This window comes from Cannabis sativa, chromosome 5 (assembly GCF_029168945.1).
Source record: "Cannabis sativa cultivar Pink pepper isolate KNU-18-1 chromosome 5, ASM2916894v1, whole genome shotgun sequence".
Lineage (NCBI taxonomy): Eukaryota > Viridiplantae > Streptophyta > Magnoliopsida > Rosales > Cannabaceae > Cannabis > Cannabis sativa.
The window spans coordinates 2,750,636-2,764,272 of NC_083605.1; the positions used below are offsets into that span (position 1 = coordinate 2,750,636).

General features: G+C 28.3%; 1 pseudogene; it reads right to left on the bottom strand.

Moving 5' to 3' along the window:
• Nucleotides 1-1,979: 1,979 nt before the first annotated feature.
• Nucleotides 1,980-8,558, bottom strand: LOC133037766 (myrcene synthase, chloroplastic-like; annotated as a pseudogene).
• Between the last annotated feature and the right edge of the window lie 5,079 nt (nt 8,559-13,637).

Here is a 13,637-nt window from a genome sequence, read left to right on the forward strand (position 1 = left end):
ATACACCTCGAGTCACTCCCATAAATGCATCACAAATGGTATTGCAGTATGTGAAAAGTAGTCTTGGCTAAGGGATCTTCTTTGATGCCCAATTCACAAGTGAAGTTTCATGCTTATGCAAACTCAGACTGGGTAGCTTGTCCTGATACGAAAAGATCTACAACAGGTTTCTGTATCTTCATTGAAACCTCTATCATCTAATGAAAGAGCAAGAAACAACACACTATATATTTCAAGATCTTCTGCAGAGGCAAAATACAAAGCAATGGCTAACACTACTTGTGAAGTTGTTTGGCTTCTTTCCATTCTTAAAGAACTGAAGGTTGAGCATGAAGGGCCTTCATTGCTATATTGTGACAACAAATCTGCTCAACTTATAGCTGCAAATCCAGTTTTCCATGAAAGAACTAAACATTCACTTTAAAATAGACTGTCATTTGGTAAGAGAAAAGGTACAACAAGGTCTTATCAAAATAGTTCATGTTTCTACAAAAGATATCCTAACTAAGCCACTTTTTCCTAACCAATTTAATACCTTCAAAGACAAGATGGGTTGGAGAGATATCTATTCTCCATCTTGAGGGGAGTATCAAAGTTAGTTTGGTATTTTTTTATGAAAAAATTCTTTAGATTTATTGGAGAGAGAACTATTATTTCTTTTTTTCAATGTAAATATGACATTGAGAAGTTAGTTGGTTAGGAAGATAGTTAGGGTGTTGGTTAGTGTAGTGAGTTGTCCAAGTTGTTTAGAGAATAAGTTTGTTAGTTCTTGTAATAATTCTCAGCTAAGTAGCTGAATTCTCATTTGTAACAAATCTTAACATGTGAATCACTTGGAGGGAAGCTACTAGCTAGCCAAAGTAACAAAAGAGCTTACTCCTCCAAAACCTTATAGGCACCCCAATAGGGTTGTGAGTGGTTATGATCCAAGAAGTTATATAATATAATATCCCTAAAGAATTGGTCTACTACAACAAATTCCTACAATTTCGAGATTTAATTGATTCATTTGTTAACGCACTAAAGTCTGATTCCCTCATATTTTCCCTATAAATAACAAATATATATTTCAGAGAGTCAAGATATTTCTGTTCAAAAAGATAATAGTTTTCTTGTACTTTTCTTCGAAATTCCATATAAATATAAATAAATTAAGTTGCATATCACTCCCTCTCTTATCTCTTTTCATCAAAATTGCATATTGCTTTATTTCATTATTTAATTTATAATTAACACAAGTACATTATATAGATCAATAATATATTGTAGATATATAAATACATGTGTATATCTTTATATATTAAAAGTGACTATCTAACGGCATTTCTTGGTTTAACAGAATATACTTTAAAAATAAAAAAATGTTTGATCTCCCGTTAACTTTCAAAAATATATAAATAATTAAACCCAAAAATTAAACAATCTTTTTTTAAACGTTTAAAACAAATAATTCAATTTAAAAAATTAAATAATCTTTTTTTAAATTAAAAAAAATCATCCTAGCCACATATCTCTCTAACATAACAAACCGTATATCTCAATGTTTGATATTTTTTTTATTAGTTAAACGTTAACAAATAAATAAAAAATTAACAAATATTAATATTGTTACACATTAGGTTTACACGATTTTTTTTTAAACCCAAAAAATTAAATAATTTTTTTTTTAAACGTTTAAACCCAATAATTAAACCCAAAAAATTAAACCATCTTTTTTTAAATTAAAAAAAACTACACCAATACCCACCCTAAATTAGAATCATCAATATAAAATTTAAACTCTATATAAAAAAAATCGTTTATAACGTAAAACATTTGAATAACAATGTGTATATTATAGATTTATATACACAATTATGACATTCTTAACAATTTGTTTTATAAAACATATCGTTTATAACATAATTTACAATTAGTCACTAAATTCTTAAACAAAAACCCCTAGAACTTAAAATAAAACTAATATTTACGTGGCTCACCACGTAACTCTCTTCTAGTATATTTATATGCATTGATAAATGATTTTAATTAACTAATTAAGTATCTATCGGAATAGGTTTAATAATCAAGGATGAAATTCTTTCTTTGGATTGATTATCTTGAGAACTATGACCATCACCATGTTGATACATGAATAATCCCATCCTAGCAAAGTTTGTGGCATCTTCAATCAATGAGATTGGATATATTAATCCATCATCAGATTCATTGTTATTCATCTCCTTCCATGCTTCACTTATTAAAACCTTAATATGTTCACGAGCTTCCTTTTCAGATACATTTTTTTCTTGCATGTAACATTGAATTGATGCTGGAGCATCACCTCTCTCCAGTTCCTCCTATATACAAAATAGAGATTACTTATATTAGTTGTCTTTTGAATCATGAATAGATGATTATTAGATTAGATTTTGTTAAAATATTTTTAATATGACTAAATTTAAAAAGTTTGACTGTCAGTGTGCTGAAAAAGAAAAAAAGAAAAAAAATTTACGGAGCTAGTTCAAATTTGGATCCAGATCGAAACCTAATTTTAATGCATAATGTGAAATACACACTACAATAAAAACTACCTTTAGTGACAATCTTTTAGTCACAACATAATTTTTTTGTGACTAAATGTGACTTTTAGTCACAACAAAAAATTATTTGTGACTAAAATGTAGTATTTAGATACAAGTTGCCACTAATTTAGTTTTAATCACAATAAGTAATGTGACTAAAAATACATTTTGTCACAACAAATTGTGATTTTTGTGACTAATATATTTAGATAGTCACATACCTTTTAGTCACAACATAGGAATGATGATTTATAATTAGTCACAGTATTTTTTTTTTTACTTTTAGTCACTAGTTTCACATTGTGACTGAAAGTATAAATTTTTTTAGTGACAAAATGCAAAAAAAGTACAATATTAAAGCAATATTTGTTATATGATATGCTCTATATAAAATGTATATATATATAGTTAGTTATATTAACTTACAGATGATGTTGCTAGATCATTTGAAAGTCGTAATATTATGGCACAATGACGAATTATGGTAGGATAATAACCATGTTCCAAGCATTCGAAAATCTCTTTATTATTATTTGAATGAGAAAAATAAGCATGCACAATAAGAACTGGTGCTCCCACTGAGATCCAACCATTTTCTATATATTCTTCCAATGTTGGTGTGTATCCACTATAGTACCATTTTGCTTCTTGTAGAAAACCTCTACACATATCTATCCACTACACAATAAATATCATTACGTGATTAGATTCGATCGATAATAAGTACTTATAAGAAATTTTTAGCACATATTGTTATTATATCGCTATTTGATACAAAGCAATATTTTGTATGAGCGTTGTTGTTCGACACCAAAAGTATATGAGTGTCGAGCACCTCATTAGGCTGCCGATCGATCGATTCAACATGTTTGATGCTGAACAACAAATCTCATACAAATATGAGAATTGCTCATATATAAAGCCTATGCTTATTTTTATAGCTAGGTTATACATAAATAATAAACAAGATAGGTAGATAGATATGATCATACCGTTTTCTTAAGGTATTGAATGTTGATGGAGATGTCTTTGTCTCTTAATATCTCAAATACTATTTCATTTATTGTATTGTGTAAAACAAGAAAAGGCATCTTCATGTATTCAGGTAACTCATTTATCATTGTCACATCCCATCTGCCAATAAACAAAAATACACACATATAAATACAAAGATATAGATATATAAATATTAATATATATATGGGTTGGAGTTGTTCCATCAATTGAATTTTTTTTTAAAAAAATATTCCAGTAGAAAAGAAGATAAAAAAAAAGTTGAGTTTAATTTCAATATTTTGTGTAGAAATATATTTTTAATATAGTAATTAAAAGATATATTTTGATATATTTTTTAATTAAGTAGTTAAATTAAGCATAAAACTCAAAATTTTCTTTTATTATTCGTTATTGGATCAAAATTTAATAGTTTAATATTTTTAAAATTAATATTTAAACTCTTTCAGTAACCAATGGATAATACCCATTGAAAAGTATTATATATAAATATATTTATATATACACATTATAACATTTAAGACTTGTAGAGGCGGACATCTCCGCCAGTATTAATGTCCAAATCTACCAATATTGGGTATTATTGGTGGAATCAGCCGATAATAATCCGCCGATATAAGTAGCTAATATGATTATTTGTGACCAAAAAATATACATATAATACTCTAATCTAATAATTGTTAATCCTCTATAATAACACAACTTAATTAGTTATATAATTATTTCTTTCTTAAATAATATAGGGAAAAAAATAAAAAAATACAAAAAAGGAAAAAAAATTACAAAAATACTTTGAAATTTGGCCCATTAAACATTTATACGATCCACATACAAATATTTACAAAAATACCACATGCCTTAAGCCTTCGAATGCAATACGGCAAGCGAACCATGAAGATGAAAATACGCGCTTGTTTCAAAACCGCAAAACAACCAAAATGAAACCAAAACGAGAAAAATACAACTATTAATTCTGGCAAAATCAACTGGAAAAGAATACCTGCAATGATCTAAACTGAAAATGACGAAAAAAAAAAATCAGAAAAACTGTGAAGAAACTGAAATTACACATTTATTTTCTATTTTATTCAATCAAAATAACTCCCCCTAATATTGAAATCTATATTCATGAAATGTGGATCTGTAACAAACAGATCTGGAGCTCCCACTAAATCCAAAACAATGTATGATGTGAAAAATTAAAAAAAAAACCTCATGAATAATACATCTACGTTATATACAGTTGCATTTTGATTTATTTTTTGTTTTGGTTGCCTTATAGTTGCATTATCGTTTTATGATAGTTTATATATTATGCAAGAATTTAATTTGATGGGGACTAAGAAATAGTAGTTATACATAGTAAGTTTTGTGCAAATAGTTGCATATTAATTTTATAGTGAAATAACATATGCAAGTAGCAAAACTATAATAAAACTACAAAACAACTGTATGCAAGTGCAAATAGTTGCCTTATAGTTGCATCATCGTTTTATGATAGTTTATATATTATGCAAGAATTTAATTTGATGGGGACTAAGAAATAGTAGTTATACATAGTAAGTTTTGTGCAAATAGTTGCATATGAATTTTATAGTGAAATAACATATGCAAGTAGCAAAACTATAATAAAACTACAAAGCAACTGTATACAAACTAAAATACAGGAAAAACTCTTTGAACATCAACATCCATGATAAATCTCATTGTTACCCATTGATGATATAAAAATGGGACTGACCAGGTTAATTTAATCTATTAGCTTTGCCACCTTCACTCATAAATCTTAATCATGTTTGTCCTAATACTTTTCTAATATTAATTTTATAACTCTACTCACGTCAATACTACTATAAGCATGAATTAGATCGTTTTCTTTTCAAGTATAGAATATCATCGGTAATTGTTTCTTATTATTTTATTTTGTTATCTAATTATTTCGACGTCGCTTTGAGCTAGTCCAGCGAGAATGAAAATGACATTAAAATTGTACGAATTTATTTGTACATGCTTATATCAGTTGAATGGCCTAGTCAAAGTCTTCTCTTTTGTCATGAAAGTATTTCAGAAGTTGTAAAGTTAAACTAATAAGTTAAAAAGATTTAATTAAAAACTGAAATAAAATTAAAAATAAAAAGGAAAGAAGAAAAAAAGAGAGTGAAATGATGGATTGATTGATAGAAGTCAATCCTAGACCTAAGCAACAATATATAAGAAACTAGCTTTACAATTAAAAATTAAAAATAAAAGAAAAAGAAGAATTGTTATGGAAAAAAAATTAAAAATTAAAAACTGAAAATAAAATTAAAAATAAAAAATTAAAAACTGAAATAAAATTAAAAATAAACAGAAAAGAAGAAAAAAAGAGAGTGAAATGATGGATTGATTGATAGAAAATGAAAAAAGAGAGGGAAGAGAGTAGGATTTGATTGATGATGGATGGAATGATGACTAAGTGGTATATGTGTAATAAAACAAACTTTGCAAGTAAAAAAGTAGGTATAAGCGTGTATGAGTAATTTTGTAATAAATTGTGTAAAATGGATTTTTCATGTAAAAATTTCAATAATATATATATGTACTAACCTCTCAACAGCTTTGGTGAAAAGCTCTAATTCATCCAATGTTCCATAAACATCATATATATCATCAATTAATGTTATTAGCTCATATAATTTGGCAGTTGTTTTTCTAAAATAACTGAATTTTGGCTCAAATCTTACTCCAACCTTCCATAAGAAACATTCCATCAATCGATCTCTTGCAAAATTCAATTTCTCCCCAAGTTTAGTATGCCTCCACCACCTTAATATATATATAATAAATCACTTCATTAGTTTAAATAAATTTAATCCAAAAAAAAAAACCCCTTTGATGATTTAATTACAATATCATCATCATCACCTGAATATATGTTTTAGATCGTCATGATGTGTTGATTGTATCATGTTGAAATCGAGTTTAGCAAATTCAAGCAAAATAGGATTCATGTCTTGTTTTTTCTCATACGCGTCGATGAACCACTTAGCTTCTATTCTTGTAGTCCTCCAATGAAGTGGGAGCTCTAATGCATGATTCACTACTTCGAAATTATAATCATAATCATTATCAATCATTAATTTCTTTTCTTGCGATATCATTATAGTGTAGTCTTCGAGATATTTAGTTGTGAAAATTCTAGCTTCCTCTAAAATACTTTCGCCTTTTTTCTCATAGAATGAAGCTTCATATAAGGCCAATACTCCCATAATATCATCACTAATTATGTTTGCCTTGAATTTTCCTGTCTCATCCTTAAAATGATTAAAACTCTCTGCAATAACACATAATCGAACACTTATTAAATATTTAATAAAAATTTAGTTCGCAACTTGGAATAATTTGGTTAATTAATAAAACTAAATCAAACGATTGTTAATTATTTTAAAAATGTTAGAAAAGATCATGGAACATGTAAAACCAAATACATAAATACTTCAAACACTAGAAGAAAATAATTTTATAAAAGTCCTAATAGAATAAAAGAGTCTCATATCTATATAAATGGAATACTGGTATTACCCATGGGTAATAAAAAAATTTAACTATAAATATTAATTTTAAAAATATTAAACTATTAGATTTTGGTCCGATAGCGAATAATAAAAAAGAAATTTGTATTTCTATGCTTAATTTAGCTACTTAATTAATTAAAGAAAATATAAAAAAAAATACATCTTTTTACACTATATCAAAAATATATTTATATAAAAAATATTCTAGTCAAATTCAACTTTTTTCAACTTTTTTTTGCCGAAAAACTTTTTTTTATTATTTTCTTTTCAATTGATGGACCATTCTCAGCCCATATAATGTAAAAATGGGAAATTTAATTTTCTAATTAAATAGAAAAATTAATATAAAAACTCAAAAATTTTTAATATTAACTATTCATAGGCAATACCCATTATATATATCCTTAGTTTGATCTGATGTTAAAGACTCAAGTGTGTTATAAACTCAATCTGTGTTCTAAAGCTCTTATAACAGAAATTGTTGAAGATAGATAAACATTTCAATAGTCTAAGGCTAAAATGAAAAATAAGGTTTGAAGTATGTGCTATTACATTTTATTTATTTTTGCCTATATATATGATAAATGTATATACCTTGAGGTACTGCATAACCATGTTGACGTAGAAGTCTAAATTCAAGAGCAATGGCGTATAAATTATAATTAGGGTTATTAACATTGGCATATTTTTCCTTCAAAATAGTACTTATTTCATTCTCAAAGCGATAAGATACTCCAAGTCTTTGCAATGTGTCAATGAGCTCAAGTTGAGCTAAAGAATTTTCCATCTCAACTAGCATCCTTTTCACGATCTCCCTCGATCTCTTTCACCCGACTTCTATAAGGTTCTCCCTACATATATATATTTGAAAATTAAATAATATAATAAGATCAAATATTTATATATAAACTACAACTATCTAATAAAAATCGTTAGTTTAATAATTTATTTTTTTTGTATTTTTTTAAAGTTAACAATTAAAACTAACAACGTTACTTAAACAACCTATGTATATCTCGGACCAACCCTAATCTTCATATAATAATAAATAATATTACTCACCTCATATTGGCTTGTAAGAGACTGAATATAATCAAAAGACCAAATGGATGGTTCATAGTTGCCCGATCGTCGATCGATAATTGGATTAGAACTATCGACTACAGTACATTGAATGGGGTAGCAAGCACTTGATCTTGATAATCTTGATCTTGTAGTACTACTAACAAAATTATAATTATAATTAGTACATTTTTTTGGTGTAATTAGTCTAACTGGGACTGGTGATGATGATGGAACAGCCAAGCATTGCATTTTTTTTTTCTTCTTCTTTGAGATTAGAACTCCAATAATATATATTATATAATATCAATTAATAATTTTATTTCTTTTTCTTTTTGGGTATTTGATGAGAACATGTGTTACTTTGCATTGTATTTATAGTACATGGTAATTGGAACTTAGTTGAAACATAATTATGAACACAAACAATATTAATTGTAACTATATATATACATATTTATCACTAGACCAGTTTCGTATACGCTCCCACTAATGATCTTTTATACGTACAAGTTAATAAGAAGAAATGAAAACATAAAAATACAAATAAGAATGGAATTAAACTTAAATAGATAAAAAAATTATTAATTTTTTTTCATCTTGCATTGGAATGGTTATTCTTTTCAATTTCAAAATAAAATAGTCATTTCACCAAAATAATGGAAAAATTATTTCATTGGAATAATATTTTTATTTTGATGAATCAGCAAGATTATCATAACTCCAAATATCAAATTACAACTTAGCATCTCAAATGAGACCTGAAATATAATCTATACAGCAACAAGTATGTGTGCTTCTTTTATAAATTTTCAGACCATATATTCTTTTCTTGGCACTAACTTTTTTAGGCCAAATACTTTTAATTCATTGGAATAACATTTTAATACTTTAAAATGCAACCAAACAAATGAATGAAATTTAAAATTATTTTCTTTCCATTCTATTTTATTACCTCTAACAAAACGCCGCCTAAGTAATATTGCATATTAAATTTCCATTGAATGCCATCAACTCTATATATTGGTATGACAGAAAGAAAATCATTGCTATTAGACATTAGTGATGCTTATCATCACTATGAAATAAAAGAAAAACTATTTTTAGTGTCAATCTTTTTCACCTATACCAAACACAGGGTTAATGTTTTTATTAATGTGCATATGAGTTTACCCACAACATTAAGTATATAATACTTTGTCTAAGAGTTTCTTAGGTATAATGCAAATTAAATTTTCATTTAATAAAGGCTTGCTTTCGTTGAATTAATTCAATTTTGATGAGTACACACAAAAAAACGTTTATTATCTATCCTAAAAGCATGCTAAATCAATTTATGAGTCAGAACATTAGCGTTGTGAAGAACATGCACGGTAAAAAAAACTACTTTTAGTGAAAACTTTTTAGTCACAACATAAATTTTTTGTGACTAAATGTGACTTTTAATCACAACAAAGTTACTTGTGACTAAAACATAGTATTTAGATACAAGTTGTCACTAATTTTATTTTAGTCACAATAAATATTGTGACTAAAAGTACATTTAATTACAACAAATTGTGATTTTTGCGATTAATACCTTTAGTCACAGACTTTTTAGTTTCAAAATAAAAATTATTATGTGTAATTATTAGTCACAAATTTTATTGTGACTAAAAGTCAACTTTTTTGTAGTGATGAAAGCTAGACATAATTCTTTAATATCACCTTTTGAGTTGTGTTTTATTCCTCATCTGCAAAAATATTGAATAATTGATTAGTATCAAGTAGGTAATAAATATGAAAATTATTATATTTAAGAGAATAGTATGGAGTCCATCACTACAACAAATAGGGGTTTCATGAACAACGACATCAGGGATGATGAATTGTCGTTCCTAATAGAGAGGGTATTAGGCACGATACTGCGAAGTCATTTATGATAAATTTTTTTTTTTTAAATAATTAATTGACTATTTGGAAGGACTCGTCACTCATCAGTTTTGTTTTGTTTTTTCTTTTTTCCTTTCACCGTTTGGGAAATGGGATATTTTTCCCTCCCTTACATTTGGTGCGACATATATTCATTCTAGATGGTTTAAAATATTATCCCTGATGTGACATTTTGAAAAACACTAATTCAGAATATCTAGAACGACATATGTCGCGACATATCATATATATTAATATATTTTAATTTATAACTATTATAAAAAATTATTAATAACTCATAATGGGCCACTTCATCAAATACTTGGGATAATTACATAAATCATTATTTTTTGTAAATTTTTTTACATTTTTTACGTTTAAAGATATATTTTTTTATATTTGTCCGGTGTTTTATAAAAACAACAAGAAAACTACATAAAAGTAACAAGAATATAATATCCAAACAACACCAAAAAATAACATACATATAACAAAAAATTAACAAGAGTACAACATAAAAACACATCAAAAAGATGTATTTTCTATAAATAAATTCATAAAAATCGTAAAATATTTAAAATTTCGTACAACTATATTTTTATAACATTTTTAATTATTTTTTTGTATTTGTGAAATAATCCCTATAATAAAAATAATTTTGAGTGGTCATGAGAGCTTTATGAGATTTTACACATCACACTATTTTTTTTCATCTTAATTACAAATTTATTTCACCACAAACTATTTAATAACCTCACTGATAGTTTTTTGTTCACAAGTCTTGAATACTATCTGATAGGATCACATGCCTGCAAGAGATATATGACTCTTATACCATGTTGAGAATCATGAGATTCTATCTTAAAATCAATTGGTGATAAGTGAAGTAGTCCATATTATTCCTATATATATGGCTCAATATTTTACCATTTATTATGTGGGACAATGTCCACAATATTGTCTAGCACTCTTCAGCATATCTTATTGCCATTGGTACATTTAAGTATCAGGTCTCATATAATTTAGTATAATAACTTTTATAGAATATCGCTAAGCAATTATACAATGTGCTACATCTAAGTAGTGCTAAATACCACTGATACCTTATAGTACTAATGCTCTTAATAAATTTACCATTTTCATTACCCAAAAGATAATAAAAATTCTTTGTAATGATAACTTTTTTTTATCTCAAGGTGATTTATTTAAGTCATAGATAATAAATTCTCACAATTTATACTTAAAGCGACTTCATCACTCAAATTGTTAATAGTTATTTTATACACACAGTTTGTTTGATTGGCCATTTGAGAAACATATCCATCTCCATGTTGAGCAAAACATTTTGAGAAAAAAGAGTTGTAATCATCTCCTTCCATATTTGACTTATAAAAAACTTCATGTGCTCACAAGCTTTGTCTTTTAGAAGTAATTAGAATCATTTCATTGCAACCGAAAGTCTGATCCTAAAGGATAGCTACTAGATTATGTAAAAGTATTTGTGATAGTCAGTAGTCTCGTGATCCGTAAGGAGAAATACCGGGTAAGTTGTCCAGTTCCACATCGCCTGGAGAAGGTCAAGTGTGATGATTATGAGATTGTGTAGGTATAGAACTACACAGTTAAAAGAGGACTTAAGTGGATTGATTGGTACTACCTATATCCACAAGTTGCATCTTGTTTTCTAATAGCTCATCATGAAAAAACTCCACGATTACACGTGCTTGACCTGGAGTAACTTCAAGATGGTGACCTCCTGAAAAGTTTTCTCAAGAAGCGTGCGAGTGAGAACAAATCACGCTGGAAACACTCGTGTTGGTTTAAAGGGTCAGTCGTCATTCCAGGAAGCAGTCAAGAGTGACTTACCAGTGTATAAGAGTCATTAGTCCGTTGTGGAAGGCCCAATGGAAGCGTGAAGTGGGGACGTTATGCAGTATTCAACAACAAATAATATGCAACAAGTAAATCAATGAACACCACAATATACAAGCTTCCCCTTACACCGAAAACACATTTCAGCCGAGTGGTGTTTGGGTTCCCCAAAACTAGGTAAAATAACTTTCACTATGAATCACAAACAATTACAAAAACCAGTTTAGAATACATCTGAACAAATAGTGAACTGAAATGATTCATACAAGTGTTTTACCCTAAAATCTTCACACACAATCAAGATAAAATATCTAAGTCCCTTTAGACACAACAAGCCAAGATTCCCTTGCTTCTTTTTTGCCGAAATCCCTTCAACATTAAGTCTGAACTCCCTTCAAGCTACACAAGTCCAAATCTAACTTCAATTCTTGAAGTGTTCATCACCATGAAACCTGCAACACATAAAAACATAAAAACGTTTTTGACCTAGCAGAGCAAGACTCCACTAGAAGATTCAATCAAAGAAGAAGAGTTGGTTATTAGGAAAATGTTAGACTCAAATATATAAGCACAAATATCCTAACAATCGAATTCTTCAGATTCTAGCTTATTACAACTGGCACTGGGCTGGTACTGATATTCTTAACCATCAAGGCTGACCTACAAACTTCTGTCTCATGCCCCATACAAGAACAATACTTACACACAATAGGAAGCCACAATAAGTGTTATTTCTTTATTCAATAGATTCGTAAAATGAATTAATTTTGAAAATTCCTAAGCAATACAAACCTCTAGAAAAATTCGAGGGTAATGCAACTTGTCTCTCATTTTTGTGATGCTATCCACCTGAATTGGCTTCCACACTTGTCCCACAATCTTAAACATAGGTCATTCACCCCAGTACTTGATATCTAAACTTCCAATTTGAACCCAATTCAGCAATATTGTAACATCTTCCATGGTGAAATCATCAACTGAATTCCAACGCTTCATATATAATAAGTGGTTTCTCATCGAAAAAGATGAAAGCCCCTGCTAAAACAACATCTCTCTGCTCTAAATTCTGAAATCATATCTATAAAGATTCCCCGAGAAAGAACACCAACTTTATCAACACCATTGTTCTTCCAAATTATTCCCACAAATCCATCAAAAAATATAACATGAGGATTAATTTCCACCACATAACATACAATAGATGGCTGCCAATAATTAATTTCTTCTTCAATATCCTCTAATGCAATCTTAACGACATTTCCATTCCCGTGTGCAACCAAATTCACTACTAATTTTCCACTCAAATCCACATAACTATATGCTCTAAATTTTTTATAACTGTAACTGATCTTAGCACTACTAGAGAGCGTTTATCACCACTACAAGAAATGTCACTTTTACCAGCACAGTTCGCTACTGCACTGGTCAGCGCATTTCACAAACTGCACTGGCAAAGAGGTCAAAGTTTTACCAGCGTACATTTGCGATAGCTAAAATCTAACTTTTGCCAGCGCATTTACGTGCTGGGAAAAGTCATCTTTGCCAGCGCTTTTCATTTTATGCTGGCAAAAGTTCTAATACCAACATTGATTTGCCAACCCCCTTTTGCCAACACAGCACAAGTAAATTCTATTTTACCAGTGCAATACTAACTTTTGCC